Source organism: Vidua macroura, chromosome 25, assembly GCF_024509145.1.
Source record: "Vidua macroura isolate BioBank_ID:100142 chromosome 25, ASM2450914v1, whole genome shotgun sequence".
Taxonomy (NCBI): Eukaryota; Metazoa; Chordata; class Aves; order Passeriformes; family Viduidae; genus Vidua; species Vidua macroura.
The window spans coordinates 7019760-7035726 of NC_071595.1; the positions used below are offsets into that span (position 1 = coordinate 7019760).

Genomic DNA, 15967 nt, shown 5'->3' on the forward strand with positions numbered 1-15967 from the left:
AAGAGCGCAGAGGTTTCAGCCAGTTCGGGCCTTGCTGCTGGCTTTGGAAATGCCCAGTTTGTGTGGGCAGAGCTGTTCCTGCCTGCTCCCAGCCCGGGGTGGACTCTGAGCAGCCCGGCAGGGGCTGGGCTGGTGGTGAGACAGGGATGGGCTGAGCTCGGTGGAGCTGCGGGTTTGGAGAGACAGCACCCACAGCAAGCCAGGGATGGAGCAGGGAGGCTGGGAAGGGTTAAAACAGGGAGATGGGCCGGGAGAGCGAGCAGGCTTTGGAATTGTTCCTGCTCAAAGAGCAACCTGGCACCTGGGAGAGGTCAGAGAACGGATCTGTAACTCAGTGGGAGGAAATCCTGTGTTTGTGTGCTTTGGGTTAGTTTGTGCCTGCTAAAGAGGAGCTTTCTCCCCGAGCTAAGGGTTGTGAACAGGTCCATTTCTATGGATAAACCCATGGAATTCTGGCCAGCCAGAGCCCTTCCAGAAGCAGGATCACAGCCCCAGCCCATCAGGTGAGGATTTCACAGTCTGGGCACAACCCACAGCACCAAACTCCTGCCTGCAGCCTCTCCCTGTGGAGGGATCTCTTGGAGTCCCAGAACTTCCCACAAGATAAAGGACACATCCCTGGTTTAAGGTTCCTTTCCAAAATCCAGTTTCCTTTCGGGTTTTTTTTTGGTGTGCAGCGTTTCACCAGTTCTGCAGCAGCACCTGAACACAATTACAGTTAATTAACCCCATGAAATAGTCTGTGTTTTCAGAAAAGAGCCCAGGCATCATCATTTACCTGAAACCCAAGTGCTGCCTTGGAGTGCAGTGCTGACAGTGGGGATATTTTATATTCCTTATTTCAATACAACTGATTGCTGGAAATACTCATTTCCATCAACAAATGTTGGAATTGTGTATTTAGGGAACGCTCCATGTTCTCCATCCACACTGTGATTCTGGAGGATGGAGTCATAAAAATGGAAAGATTTTAGCTTTTTTTCTCCTTCAAAGTAGGAGCACCTTGAAGATTCTTAGAACTATTTTGGGCTGGGAAACCCATTTTTCTGATCAGCAATAAGTGCACCTGACTCTGCTAAAAGCAGTGGTCCTTAACAGAGAGGCAGGAGGGTTTATGTTCATTAAGCAGACTTCAAACCCTCGTCTCTCTGGCAAATAAATGATGTGGATATTTTTAATCCACTGCCTTGACTTAGCATTTTCTCCTTTCTCGCTTCTCCAAAAAGATAACATCCAGATGAGCAGCTGATAATTAGCCCCAAAGGGCCACACGTACAATTTCATTTCAAAGGGGGACTTTCATGTTAGATATTGATTTAAAAAAAAAAAATAACAGTGGCCTTTTCATCAAAAAGCAGCCTCAGAGTGCTCTGTGTGCCAGGAGCTTCCCTTCCTCAGCCCTGCCCACGTGGGGCCACCTGGCAAACAGAAAAACCTCAGGTTTATTTTTATTTTAATAAATAAAAACTCATTTATTGTCTCCAGGCAGGCTGAGAAACAGAATTGATTTGTTTGAAGGCCAGGCCTGGGTGTGATAATCAAACTGTGCCCGCTCCCAGCCTGGTGCTCTCTGTGATGAAAGAGCTGAAGGTTCTGAAATTCTGGAGATCAAAGAGCAGCAGTGGGAGCAGGAGATGCAGGGAGCTGAGGATGGAGGGGGAAAGGGTGAAACCTCTCCAAGGCAGAGCCAGCAGGGACACAGCGACTCCTGGAACCCGGCGCGATCATCTCAGGGGTGCTAATTGATTGTCCCAGGGGATGTTAATTGATTGGGATCGCGCAGGGGCGGGGGAAAGCTCCAAACCCCCCACCAGGTTCTTGGATTAACTCCAGGTTTATTGCCTCTGTTTTTTGGAGTTAATCACACGGGCACCTCCATGGATGTGTTTTAAATCTCAATTAATGTCCTGCACAATCAATTCACAGTTAATTAATCCAAGGCGCTGATTCAGTGGGAAGGGAACTCACTGTGCACGAAGTGCTCCTGCAGGAAATCCCAGACTCTGCCAGGACTGAACCCCAGTCCTGGGATTTGCCAGTCCTGGCGTTTGCCAGTCCTGGGGTTTGCCAGTCCTGGGATTTGCCAGTCCTGGGATTTGCTAGTTTTGGGGTTTGCCAGCTTTGGGGTTTGCCAGTCCCGGGATTTGCCAGCTCTGGGATTTGCCAGCTCTGGGATTTGCCAGTCCTGGGGTTTGCCAGCCCTGGGGTTTGCCAGTCCTGGGATTTGCCAGCTCTGGGGTTTGCCAGTCCTGGGGTTTGCCAGCTTTGGGGTTTGCCAGTCCTGGCGTTAGCCAGTCCTGGGATTTGCCAGTCCTGGGATTTGCCAGCCCTGGGGTTTGCCAGTCCTGGGATTTGCCAGCTCTGGGGTTTGCCAGTCCTGGGGTTTGCCAGCTCTGGGGTTTGCCAGTCCTGGGATTTGCCAGCTCTGGGGTTTGCCAGTCCTGGGGTTTGCCAGCTTTGGAGTTTGCCAGCTTTGGAGTTTGCCAGCCCTGGGGTTTGCCAGTCCTGGGATTTGCCAGTCCTGGGATTTGCCAGCTCTGGGATTTGCCAGCTCTGGGATTTGCCAGTCCTGGGGTTTGCCAGTCCTGGGATTTGCCAGTCCTGAGGTTTCCCAGCTCTGAAGTTTACCAGCTTTGGGGTTTGTCAGTTTTGGGATTTGTCAGCTTTGGGATTTGCCAGCTTTGGGATTTGCCAGCTTTCCTGGTTATTTAGGGGGTTCAGGAGGCCAGAAACCAGAGCTGAGCTGAACTGCAGGGTCAGACACTTCCAGGGGCTTTGCTTTCCTTTGCTTGGAGTATCTGAGGTGAAAAAGCAGGAAGGAGCTCAAACCCCAAGAAAGCTGCATTCAAAAGCAAGGGGACAACAGTGACATTTCAGATATTTATTACATATATTAAATTCTGTATTTCATTCTAATTAAATTTCATATTTAATTCCAATCAGGAACAGTATTGCCCAGCTAAGCCAGGAGTGGGTTGTTCTTTCTCTCAGCCAGACTTGGGATTTTTGGGTTGGATTTTTATGTTGAAATCCTTGGGGTTTGGAATTAGACCCATTTTTTCCTGAATTTTTTAATCCTCTTCCTGGAAGTGTCGAGCCAGGCTGGTCCTGGAGCAGCCTGGGCTCTGCCTGGGTGCTCTTCTCTCTCTTTTAGGAAGATGAAAAGAGAAAATTCTCCTGGAATCATTTCCCTACAGGACCTGAAGCTTCCAGGCCCCAGCCAGGGAGCCCTTCCCTGGAGGCTGGAGGGAAGGAAAACATCTAATTCCATGGAATTTGGGGACCCAAGCTCTCCTCACCTGCTGGAACCCCCAGTAGAACCACAAAAGGCTTTGAAAGAATCCAGAATTCACCCATCAAGGATTCCATCTTCCCGCTGGAGCATAGAAAAGGAAATTTTATCAGGCACCACTGTCGTGGAAGGGAAATTAAAGACTGAGTCAAAGAGACAATGACTGAAGAATTAATTCTTTCCTGTCCTGTGAATTCAGAGCAAAAACGGACAGATTTATGTTCCTTCAAGGGAAGCCTCTTAAATAAAAGCAAGAGCAGGGAGGGGGAAAGAGGGGGAGGAGGAGGGGGAGAAGGAGAAAGGGAAAACTGCCCGGAGCTATAACAAGACCACAGGCAAGAACTCTTCATTAGCACCTTCATTTTCAGTCAGGTGCATTTAAGGAGTTTTGCCACCCTCTTAAAAAGTTCATTTTCTCCTTCTGCAGCACTTTCTGGGTGCATAAATCTTTCATGTTCTCATTTCCACTGGCCCCACACGGCTGCAGTTGGCTCTTGGGCTCAGCAGAGTTGAAGCTGTCTCCCTCAGACACCTCTTGTTCTGCAAGGAAAGAAGTTTCCAGCAAATTCATCATGAAATCTTTTCCAACGGGTGCCCTGGGTGGGGGTGGTGCTGGTTTTTAACTCAGAGAATTTATTTCTCACTCCGAGGAAAGCATCTGGAGCTTTCACTTCGAACCAGGAGTTTTGGGATCCAATTGAGGAGCTGCTGTCACTGGGAGCTGAATCAAGGCACTGGTACTGCTGCAAAGCAGTAACTTTCTACCCAAACCAGTGAAAAATATGATTTTTCTCTGGAAAAAAAAAAAAAAAAAAAAAAAAAAAAAAAAAAACCAAAAAAACCCAAAAAACCTCCCAGATTTCCTCTGAAAAGAGATTTTATTTTCAGTTACAAACACCCAAAAAACAACAATGACTGGCTTTGGGATCTTTCCTTAAATGATAAATCTTGAAAGAATCAGATGAAAGAATAAATTCTTTTGTTACTAAACAAAACAATTGTTCAAGGCTAGGTTGGGCGGGGCTTGGGGCAAATTGGGACAGTGGAATTTCATGCCCATGGGATTTAAGGTCCCTTCCAACCCAACCCATTCCGTGATTCCCTCAGCACCAGCAGGGCTGTGGCACCCAGGGCTGGGGTTGGGGTGCTCAGATCCTTCCTGCACAGAGGGAGAAGGAGCCTGTGGATCCCTGATCCCTGCCTGCCACATCCAGAGGGAGGGGAGAGGGGTTTTCTCACCCTTCCAACCCTTTGGCTCCATCTCCCTCCCTGCTCTCCTGCTCCTTCTGCATGGATGGATTTTTGCATCACCTCTTTGTGAAGCTTTTCTTGACACCCCACTGAATGCAGAATGAAAGATTAAAAACCTAATATTTTTTTCTATTTCACTGAAGTGAAAGGCAAAACAAAACAAAACAAAGCAAGAAATGAAAACGGCCCACGAGCTCTTGAGAGATGAACACGGCCTGGCTCAATAACTGAGAGAGTTTCAGAGACCACAGCTGGCAAGTGCTGCTTGGCCTGATTAATTTTATATCTTTTTAAACTGTTATGTTGTAAAGCTCCAGAGCCCATGGGACTGCAGCATTCTTGCTCCTGGTGCATTCCCCATCCTTGTGCATTCCTGCTCCTGGTGCATTCCCGATTGTTCTGGTTTAAAAGCAAAACCAGTGAGAGACTCCAAGTCAGAAATACAATTTATTAGGAAAAGGGAAAAGAAAACAAAATCCATGCAATAACACAAAAGGAGAACCACTGACAGAGTCAGAACACCCTGACACCCCTTTGGCCAGCGTGTTGGTGGCCGTCCAAATTGGAGTGGCTGCATTCCTCCTGGAGCGGCAGATGTGGTTCTGTGGGAGCAGTGATCCTGTAGGAGGGTGCAGCCTTCCTCTGAAGCTCCAGTGGAAAACCCCAGCTGTTCCTCTTGGGAACGAGTGGAAAGGCTGATCTGGTGTCCCAAAACCTCAGATTGTATCCAGGTAGGAATGCTTGGCTCCTCCCTCTGGGCGGAGCATCCCACAATAGGATGTAACTTTTATCAGTCACCAGTGACATTCAATAGCCCATTAACAGCAGATGTCTCCCCTGAGGGAGGATTGGTTGTGGAAGAGATAAGGAAAAACTGCCCAATTAACAGAAGATAATTGCCACAGGGATGGTAATGGAATGCATCTTGCTTCTCAACCTGGGACCTTCCTGCTCCTTGTTGCATTCCCGATCCTTGTGCATTCCCATTCCTTGTGTTAAAAATAGGTTAGAAACTATTGTAAAATGGTTGATAATTGTTGAGCATGCACTGTTAGTTTGGTTATGGTAAAAGGGGTTTAAAGGGGGGGTTGTCAGAAATACCGTACTCTATGTACCATATTACACCTCAGTAAAGTGCACCGCCCCCAGCGGAACGAGCCAGCTGACTGACCACCAACCCTGCTGGACTGACCACCAACCCTGCTGCACTGACCACCAACCCTGCTGGACTGACCACCAACCCTGCTGACTGACCACCAACCCTGCTGACTGACCACCAACCCTGCTGCACTGACCTCCAACCCTGCTGACTGACCACAACCCTGCTGCACTGACCACCAACCCTGCTGCACTGACCACCAACCCTGCTGACTGACCTCCAACCCTGCTGACTGACCACCAACCCTGCTGACTGACCACCAACCCTGCTGACCACCAACCCTGCTGCACTGACCATCAACCCTGCTGCACTGACCACCGACCCTGCTGGACTGACCACCAACCCTGCTGGACTGACCACCAACACTGCTGACTGACCACCAACCCTGCTGCACTGACCACCCCACTGCTGGACTGACCACCAACCCTGCTGGACTGACCACCAACCCTGCTGACTGACCATCAACACTGCTGACTGACCACCAACCCTGCTGCACTGACCACCAAACCCCGCTGGTTCCTCCTTCCCAGCGCCCAGATCTGCTCCATCTCCTGCTGCCTTCCCAAACCAACCCTTCCTGCTTCCAGCTGAATCCTTTCCAAACCAGCTCAGCCTCTGGAAAAACCCGGAGTGATTCCAGCTGCAGTGGGGTGGGAGCGATTCCCTGGCTCCTGTTTGGAATGCAGAGGAGCTGCTGCTGCTGCTGGGAACAAACAGATGCTCCATCTGAAGAAGTTACCAAGTTCTTCTGCCTTTAATTCCTGACCATGTTTATGTAAAATTAATTGCATCACATGTTCTGTGTATCTTTTAATTGCAGAACCAATTAACTTTAAAATGTTCTGCTTTGTAGTTCTCCTAATGAATGGCATCATTTGAGCTGGCTTTACAAAATCCATCTTTTGTTGGGACTGGGCAGGGAGCCATCCTCAGTTATCCCTGCAAGCGAGTTCCCTTCAGCTGAGCCAGCTCCAAGCAGTCGATGCGCTGAAGTTGCTTCACAGGCGTCAGATTTTGGGGGAATCATCTGTAAAGAGACTTCACAGCCTTCCAGGGAAATGCTGGATCCTTGGGAGGAGCATGGCCGAGGTGCTGGGAAGGCTGATCCCAGTGGGAACGTCCATCCCTGCAACTGGGATTGAAGGCTGGGATGTCCAGAGCCTCCAGCTCTGCTGGGCCAGGGCAGCTCAGGCTGCAGCTCAGGGAAAGGTTCTTCCCCCAGAGGTGCTGGCACTGCCCAGGCTCCCCAGGGAATGGGCACGGCCCCGAGGCTGCCAGAGCTCCAGGGATGCCCAGGGTGGGGTTTCTGGGGGTCTGGGCAGGGCCAGGGTTGGATCCATGATCCTTTATCGCTCCCAGCTCAGAACATTCCCTGATTCCGTGATTCAGCAGCAAGGCTGGTACCTGGGGTGGGACAGACCTCGGAGAGCAGGGATTGCTCCCCCAGGACAGCGGGAGCAGCTGACCCTGCTGGGGATCCCATTCCTCCCTGGCACACCCAGGAGGAATGCTGGATCCTTCCTCCAGCAGCCCCGGGGCTCCAGGGCCTGTGGCACAAGAGGGAGGAAGAGCCAGGATTGCTCTTTCTGCTGCCTTCCCTCACGTCCTGCAATCAGAGGCACTGGCTGGGCCTTCCCAAGGACCTTGTGCCCCTCTGAGCCCAGCAGACACAGCCTGCCTAATTCCAGGCTGGAAGGGCCGAGAGACCCCAGAGCAGAGCTGTGCTCAGAGGGGCTCTGCCTGGCAGAGACAAGGAGAGCACTTGGAAAAACTCTCAGGGTGGACCTTTGGGCATCTCCCATCACACCCTGATACCTCCCAAGACCTGCGTAGATTTAATTTTTATACGGAAAAAAAATAAATAGTCAGCCTATAAATGAAGGTTTTCCTTTAAAAAACAATTCCGAAACATTTTTGCAACAGAGCTGATAATTTTTGTTGTGATTTGAGGATTTTCATGGTTTCCTGCTGTCGTACATGTCAGGGATTGACTTTTGTGTTTGTAATTAAGATCAGCAATAGAAAAACAGAGCTCTGCATCTCGGCATAGCTCAGGAAATGTGTCACTGCTGAAGAAATTTATTTTGTTTCCTGAGTTTCTGTCCCCTTGCCAAAGTTTGGGGATATTCTGGCATTTGAGGCAGTGTGTTAATTAGGGGAAAATTATTTATTTAAGGAAAAGAAAGGAAAGAAGATACACATAGGATCTCTCCCCCTTCCTTCTCCCCTCTGTCCCAGGGGCTGTAGGAACCAGGCAGTCCCTGAGCCCCTTGTCCCCTGCCAGCCTTGGGGACAGTGACCTGCGGACCCAGAACCACCACAGAACCTCCTTTGCTCAGGAAACCAAGGGGAAAACCCCAGGAATTTGAACAAACAGCAGGGTCAGACCCCAGCGCTCCCAGCTGGAGCGTTGTTGTCGCTTATTCCAACGCAGGAACCACTCGGGGGCTTTTACATCCAGCCCTGATGGGTCCCTCGGGGCTCGGCACAGCGGGAAAAGCCCTTCCATCCACCGCAGAGCTGCCCCTCCCGAAGGTGCAGCTGCAGCCAGGTCCGTCCCTCGGGGTGCCCATGGCAAACACCCCAATCCTGCCCTGAGGAGCTCGGCTACATCCCGGAGTGCCCCGGGGCTCCCCAGCCCCGGCAGAGGGAGGCCAAGCTGTCCCTCCATCCCAAACTGTCCCCTCCCATCCCAAACTGTCCCCTCCCATCCCAAACTGTCCCCTCCCATCCCAAACTGTCCCTCCATCCCAAACTGTCCCCTCCCATCCCAAACTGTCCCCTCCCATCCCAAACTGTCCCTCCATCCCAAACTGTTCCTTCCCATCCCTAACTGTCCCTCCCTTCCCAAACTGTCCCCTCCCATCCCAAACTGTCCCTCCATCCCAAACTGTCCCCTCCCATCCCAAACTGTCCCCTCCCATCCCAAACTGTCCCTCCCTTCCCAAACTGTCCCTCCCATCCCAAACTGTCTTCTCCCATCCCAAACTGTCCCCTCCCATCCCAAGCTGTCCCCTGCCATCCCAAACTGTCCCCTCTATTCCAAACTGTCCCCTCCCATCCCAAGCTGTCCTTCCCATCCCAAACTGTTCCTTCCCATCCCAAGCTGTCCCTCCCATCCCAAACTGTCCCCTCTCTATCCCAAGCTGTCCCTGCCGAGCTGGAGTAGCCCCAGGGCTCCCTGGGGTGCCGCAGACCCCAGTGCCAGCACAGATGGTGGCCTTGGGTCACCCCCCTGCTGTTCCCATCCCCGGCCGTGGCTGATGAACTGGAAATGTTCCACCCCAGCTCTCCCCCAGGGACAACTCTGGGGAATGTCCCTGGAAAACGCTAGGAATGCTTCTCCCCTCAAAGGGACGGGAGGCAGGGATGTGATCCTCTGGGGAGTGGTGCTGTGGGCTCAGTGGAGCTCCTGGGATGTCTGTCCCACCACAAAGGTCTGTCCCCACACAGAGGTCTGTCCCCAGCACTAGGATCTGCTGCTTTGGGAGCCGCTGCCTCTGGAATTTGCCAGGGCAGGAGTCCCAGGGAGGGGCTGGTTCCCTGTTCCCCACCGTGTGCTGGGAGTGCCACCAGGAGCAGCAGGTCTCCTCTTTGTCCCCTGTTTGTCCCCAAAAGCATCAGTCACCCCCAATGTCTGCCCAGGGCACAGTTTCTCTCCTCTTCCTGCTGCCCTTCCATCCGCTCTGCCCAAACGTTTCAGTCCAAGTGACGCTGCCACGGCTGTGAGAGGCCAGTGACCGACTGCCCTGGCCTGGGGCTGGACGCTCCCAGGGTCCCCTCACATCCATCACAGCCTCCTCCACACAGGGACTCCTCCTCCTTATTTTATCTTCACTTCTCTCCTTGGAATGAGCTGATTCCAGGAGAAGGTTTGTGCTCCCCTCCACTCCTGTCTGCCCCAGCAGATCCCTCAGCCTCAGCTGGGCAGTTCACTTGCTGTTAGTAATTAAATATTATTGTAATGTGGCATGAGCCCTTTTAATCCGTGCCCAGCTGCTGAGCTGGAGTGAAGTTTTCCATGGATCACCTGGCAGTGAGGGCTGGGCCATGGGCCATTAATCTGGAATTATTCATTCCAATCTGGAAGGAATAAATAGACATTGAAGCACAACGTGAACCTCCCGGCCACTTGTTCCACCTTCCTTTATGGGGGTTCTCCCCACCCCAGCCCAAATTTGCTTTTGGTGATGAGCAAATCAGTCAAAAATGTCAGGGGCTGCTTGTCCTGAAGCCTCTTGCAGAGCTGCTGGGATAAGAGGCTGGGAAAGGCAGGAGGCAGCGGCCGGGAGCCAACCCTGCTGTTACTGAAACAAAAACAGATGGGAAAGGAAGGACAAAACCAGGCAGAAATGGTCAGTTTGGATGTGTGGGATCCCCAGCCAGCGAATGGACTTTGCTCACAAAGTCTGCTCCCTGCAGCTCCTGGGGGCCCTGGCCTTGGCTCCATCTGTCACCCGGCAGGTGACTGTCCCAAGGACCCTGCAAGTTTCAATAATGGGATAATGGGGATTCTGCCCCATTCAGGTGGGACCCCCCTGCAGAGCTGCCCCAGTCCTGAGCCCACAACATCAGGAGGACCTGGAGCTGCTGGAGAGAGCCCAGAGGAATCCACGGAGCTGCTCCAGGGCTGGAGCCAGGCTGGGAGAGCTGGGGGTGCTGCCCTGGAGAGGAGAAGGCTCCAGGGAGAGCTCAGAGCCCCTGCAGGGCCTGAAGGGGCTCCAGGGAAGTTTTTTGCATGGCCTGTTGCAAAGGGGCAAAGGGCAATGGGTTTAAACTGAAAGAAGAGTGAAAATAAGAGGTTTGTTACACTGAGGATTGCGATCCAGCACCTCGGCGGAAAGAGGAATTCTCAATCCTCTCCTCCTTTAGGGGACAAGGAATAGGCAGGGAGGGACCCCCAGGGGAGCAGGCAAATGAGGTAAGAGATGCACAATGGACTTGTTAGAGGAGTTTATGGCTGTGATGAGCCTGACAAAACCCGAGGCCTCCTGGTGTTCTACTCCATGCCACAGCCTCGTGAAATTAACGGCTGGGAAATGTAAAACTCATAAAAAGCTGTTTGTGCTCCCTGGGTGCAGAGCCAGGCTCTGGAATCCGTTATCAGCCGCAGCCAGAGCTTGCAGGGAGATGGATAAAAGGCCTGGAGAACTTTATGACCAACGTTGACACAACACGAGCGCTCTGAAACCTCCAACCCCAAGCAGCCACCGAGGGCTGCTGGAAGCTGAGCCATGGCCAGGACAAAGCTCCATCTGTCCCTGCCCTGCTCCCAGCACCGTCCCCAGCAGGGATGGGGACACTGGGACACATGGAGAGTCTCTGCTTCCACCCCTTGGGGGCTGGGCTGAAGTAGGGCAGGGTTGGATGGGATTTTGGGATAAACCCTTCCTTGGGAGGGTGGGGAAGGGCTGGGCTGGAATTGCCAGAGCAGCTGGGGCTGCCCCTGGATCCCTGGCAGTGCCCAAGGCCAGGCTGGACACTGGGGCTGGGAGCACCTGGGGCAGTGGGAGGTGTCCCTGCCATGGCAGGGGTGGGATGGGATGAGTTTTCAAATCCCTTCCCACACAAATTATTCCTCAATTCTCTGACTCCATGACATGACCAACATGAAAGTCTTTCCTTCCCCAGGGGGGAACACTTGATATCCATCAATTTCATTACAAATATCAGTCAGTTATTAATTTCGCTCTCCTCTTCTTGTATCTATACTTACTTTAAAAATCAAATATTCATGGATCTGATGTTGGTTTCCTTGAGCTGCCTGGGTGAGTGCAAAGTTTGAGCTAGAACCAGGAACCTCGGTGTTATTTGTAACCCCATCAGCAGGAGCTGCTCAGATTTGTCTCTGCTGGGTTGAGCTGAGAGCCTGAAGACAACTTGGTTTAATTTGTCAAGGCATTTTTAAGAGAATGCAGGAAAAAAAAAAAAAAAAAACACCGCAGCAGCCTTCCAGAGTCTCTTTATTTGAAATTCAATAATGTCAGCAGCCAGCCAACCTTGCTTTATAACTTCAAGATAGAAGTGCTAAGTGGAGAATTACTTTGAATATTTTAAGTACAGCTGACCAGCTGCTTATTTAGATATATGTATAACTATATCACTGACAGGGTTTTATCACTCCAACAACAAGAGGCTGTTTTAAAGGAAAAGTTGCATTTTTTTGTGCTCACTGTGAGGCTTTCCTGAGCCTCTAGAATGGAACAGAGCAGAAATTTTAGTCACAAGCACTCAAAATTCCTAAGCCAGGCCTTGCTGAAAAAATTAAGACGAGGCTAAAAATCAGGGAACACAAACAAATATTTGCATTTCATCCTTTTTGTTCTCTCTACTGTAATCAAGGGTGGCGTTCTTTTTTAAGGGACCAGGAATCTTGAATATGAGTTACCAGACAGCTCAAGTTTAAAGACAATGTTGTAAATAGACTTTGCTAAATTACCAAACATTTGTCTATTTTTGTCTTTAAGGGAAATCTGTTAGTTATTACATGACAGAGCAATATTTGTATATTTTCTCTTCTAAGAATGAATTCAATTCCATACTAACGAAAGGTAACTAGTGTTTGACAGAATCGGTGCTTACCTTACCCTACTACATTGAGAATTTAAAACTACATTTTAAATACTTGGGTTTCTGCTAGTCTGATAAACTCTGTCACCTTGACAACAACCATAAATGAATGCTTCCAGGTCAGCCTTCCAGTTTTTCTTCCCAAAGATCCAGAAAACTGGCTGGGGTTTATTTATTTATTTATCTGTGAAAGCAGAAGCTTCCAGACCGTGTGGCTCCCAGAAATGGAGCATCAATTACATCAAATGGTCACACAATGGGACACGTCAGAGTCTGACGCTGCAGCTCCCTAAAATGAGATTTTCACACTTCCTACCTCGGTAACTGAGTTCCTTCCCAAGGTAGGACAGCTCCATAAAAAACCACAGTGTAAGAGTTTGTGCTGTCCCAGAGGAGCAGAACGCCCTCCCAGGCCGGAGTTTTCCTGCGCCCACACCCAGCAGGGTTTGGGAGAGCAGGAAAGGGGCTGCTGCAGAGATGGGTGTCGCAGTGCGCTGTCGTGGCGTGCTGGGCAGCGACAGCAGGGGCACAACTTTCCCCCCGTGAGCTCGGCTATTCCCAGTTATTGCTTGGTGACAACAGGGACACGACCTTCCCCTGTGAGCTCGGCTATTCCCAGTTATCACTTGGTGACAGCAGGGACACAACTTTCCCCCTGTGAGCTCTGCTATTCCCAGTTATCGCTTGGCGACAGCAGGGGCGTGACCTTCCCCCCATGAGCTCGGCTATTCCCAGTTATTGCTTGCGAAAGCAGGGACACGACATTCCCCTATGAGCTCGGCTATTCCCAGTTATCACTTGGAGACAGCAGGGGCACAACTTTCCCCCCGTGAGCTCGGCTATTCCCAGTTATTGTTTGCAACAGCAGGGACACGACCTTCCCCTGTGAGCTCGGCTATTCCCAGTTATTGTTTGCGAAAGCAGGGACACGACATTCCCCCCGAGAGCTCGGCTATTCCCAGTTATCACTTGGTGACAGCAGGGGCACAACTTTCCCCCTGTGAACTCTGCTACTCCCAGTTACCATTTGGCGACAGCAGGGGCGCGACGTTCCCCCCGGAGCTCTAATATTCCCAGTTATTGCTTGGAGACAGCAGGGACACAACTTTCCCCCCCTGAGCTCTGCTATTCCCAGTTATTGCTTGGCCCGGCGCAGTAACAGGTAACAACGACACGGGACACGGGGTAAAACTGGATGGATTTGTTAGGTCCATGACCTGGGACCTCAAGAAAAAGCCCAGGGCCTCTGCAGAGGTTTTTATAGGGGGAGTGGTATAGGGCAACCAAGCAATGAGGGCATGGCAGGGGAGGAATCTAGGGCAGGACTAACGTTCTATAAACCTATCAGGGAGAGCAGGGGAGGGGGATAATGCAAAGCAACAAATGGGGTGTCGAATACTACAAGATGGACAAGGAACACTCTGGAAAAAGGGGTGGGGATAGGGAGGATTGACAACTTGGGAGGGGAGAAGTTAGGGAAGGCCTTGGGGAGATTGGTAACTCGGGAGGGGAGGAGATTAGGGAGGAGAATAGTGGGCAAACACAAACTTAAAGCAAAAACCACACCACAGCAGATGAGATGGGGCAGGATCCGTGTCCCACCTGCTCCAAAAAGGGGAAATGTCCCAGCCCTGCCTACAGGCTGGGGGTGGCCCAGGGACACCGGGGTGGCCCAGCAGCTGACACTGCATTAACTGGGAGGCACTGAGGAGGAGGTTTGGCTGCTCGTGGCCATCAGGGACTCCAAGGAACTGCTCAGGAACGGCTCCGCAAGTCCTGAGTGGTGCTGGGGATGTGTCCAGCTCACAGGAAGGACATGGAGGGGCTGGAGCGTGGCCAGGGAAGGGGCTGGGGCCCCAGGAGCGGCTGAGGGGGCTGGGAAAGGGGCTCAGCCTGGAGAAAAGGGGGATCAGGGGGGCCCTTCTGGCCCTGCACAACTCCCTGACTCTCCTCCATTCCCAGGGCAGGGGTTGGAACAAGGTGAGGCTTCCAATCCCTTCCAAACCATTCCATGAGCCCAGGACTTTGTGACATCACCTGCCTGAGTTTGGTGAAGGGACGGGTGACCAGTGACAGGGAGGGACAGCTCTGGGGGCAGCTCTGGGGGACAGCAGGGAGCCCCACGGGACTGTAAAAGCAGAACAAACAGGGATGAGGAGGAGGAGGAGAGGGGCATGGAAGCTGCTCAGGGATGATCCTATTCTGTACCCAGCTCTGCCAGGGAAGAGCTGGGTGATGTGACCCAGACTGCCCAGAGCCCATCCTGATCCTTTAGGATCCTTCAGGTGCTTCAGGAATTCAGAGCTCCAGTGACTCCATTTAACAAAGACTGCAGGACAGAAGGAACTTCTCCTTCCCACAGAAGAGGCCATGGAATTCAGCATTGAGATGTATCTCCCCGATGGCTCCGGCTATCTCAATCGCGTTCCTCGGATCACCTTGAGGAACAACCCATCTCCAGGCTGGCCACGTTCATTTGATTGTAAATGAGGTTCTCCCTCCTTTGTCCAGGTGGTTTGGACATTGTGTTGCAATCTCCCGCCACTGGCTTGTGCGTTTTAAAAACTTCTTATAAGAGTATATCTTAACAACACATTATATAAAATATACGACAATTGTATTTGCACGAATTATCATATACACATATAACAAATGTTTAATGTGAGCTGTGAGCAGTCAGGCCCCATGAAGTTTCAGAAGTTCTCATGTTCGATGTGTTTAAAACTCCAATCGAATGAAAGAATAAATTAAATGCCTGCCAGAAGGCAAAGCCATTTCCCTGCCTCAGAAATGGCCAGCGTGACAGGCAGACAAAGGGCTGTGATGGGAACAGTGCGGGGAGGAGCAGCAGGCAGAGCTGAGCTGGGAGCTCACACATGGAGGAAATCACTGCCTTGTGCTGCCACAGAGCTGCTGGTGCAGCCTGGGCTGAGCCTGCCCTCCATCCCACACTGCTGGGATGTTCTCTGCTCAGCCAGCCCTTCTGCCCTCCATCCCACACTGCTGGGATGTTCTCTGCTCAGCCAGCCCTTCTGCCCTCCACCCCACACTGCTGGGGATGTTCTCTGCTCAGCCAGCCCTTCTGCCCTCCATCCCACACTGCTGGGGATGCTCCCCTTGTGAAAAACGCCAATCGCTTGGTTTTTATAATTTTAAAAGTTTAATAATAATAAAATGGTTATCAAAATAGTAATACAATTAGAGTAACAAAAATTTAGACTTAGGACAATTACAAGACAATAAAAAGCAAAGAATTACGGATATCCGGATGCTCTCGGACACTAAGCCACGACAAGCATGCCTTGTGAACAAAGGAATCACCTTAAAAGCAACATCCTGTTGCATATTCATACATCCCATACACGATGCATAAATTCCTTGCAAGTTAAGAACTTTTCTGGTTTTTGTCAACTTCTTCCCCTTAATCCTGGTGGTTCCATAAAGACAGAGAGAAGGTGGAAGAATGTTTGTCTTTTCCAATAAGGAGGTGGTAACTCTTTGTGTGCCCTGTAACTGTTAACTCTGTGCAAAGTTTCTTGATTATCTCATCTCTTTCTTGAGCTAGTTATAAAGTATCTTACATCGCAGAGTTTCTATTTTAACATTGTGTTATAAACTAAAAATACATCTAACACACTACTTAAGAGAATTAATACAGCATAACTTTCTAACATTACACATACAATATTCATTGT

The 15967-nt window shown here is 50.9% G+C and overlaps 1 long non-coding RNA gene across 1 annotated transcript; it reads left to right on the forward strand.

The window, feature by feature from the left end:
• The first annotated feature begins 13305 nt into the window (after positions 1 to 13305).
• LOC128819041 (uncharacterized) lies at positions 13306 to 14783 on the forward strand. Its single transcript, XR_008440626.1, has 2 exons — positions 13306 to 13434; positions 14548 to 14783. It is a non-coding gene; the product is annotated as an uncharacterized LOC128819041 (long non-coding RNA).
• Positions 14784 to 15967: the final 1184 nt, after the last annotated feature.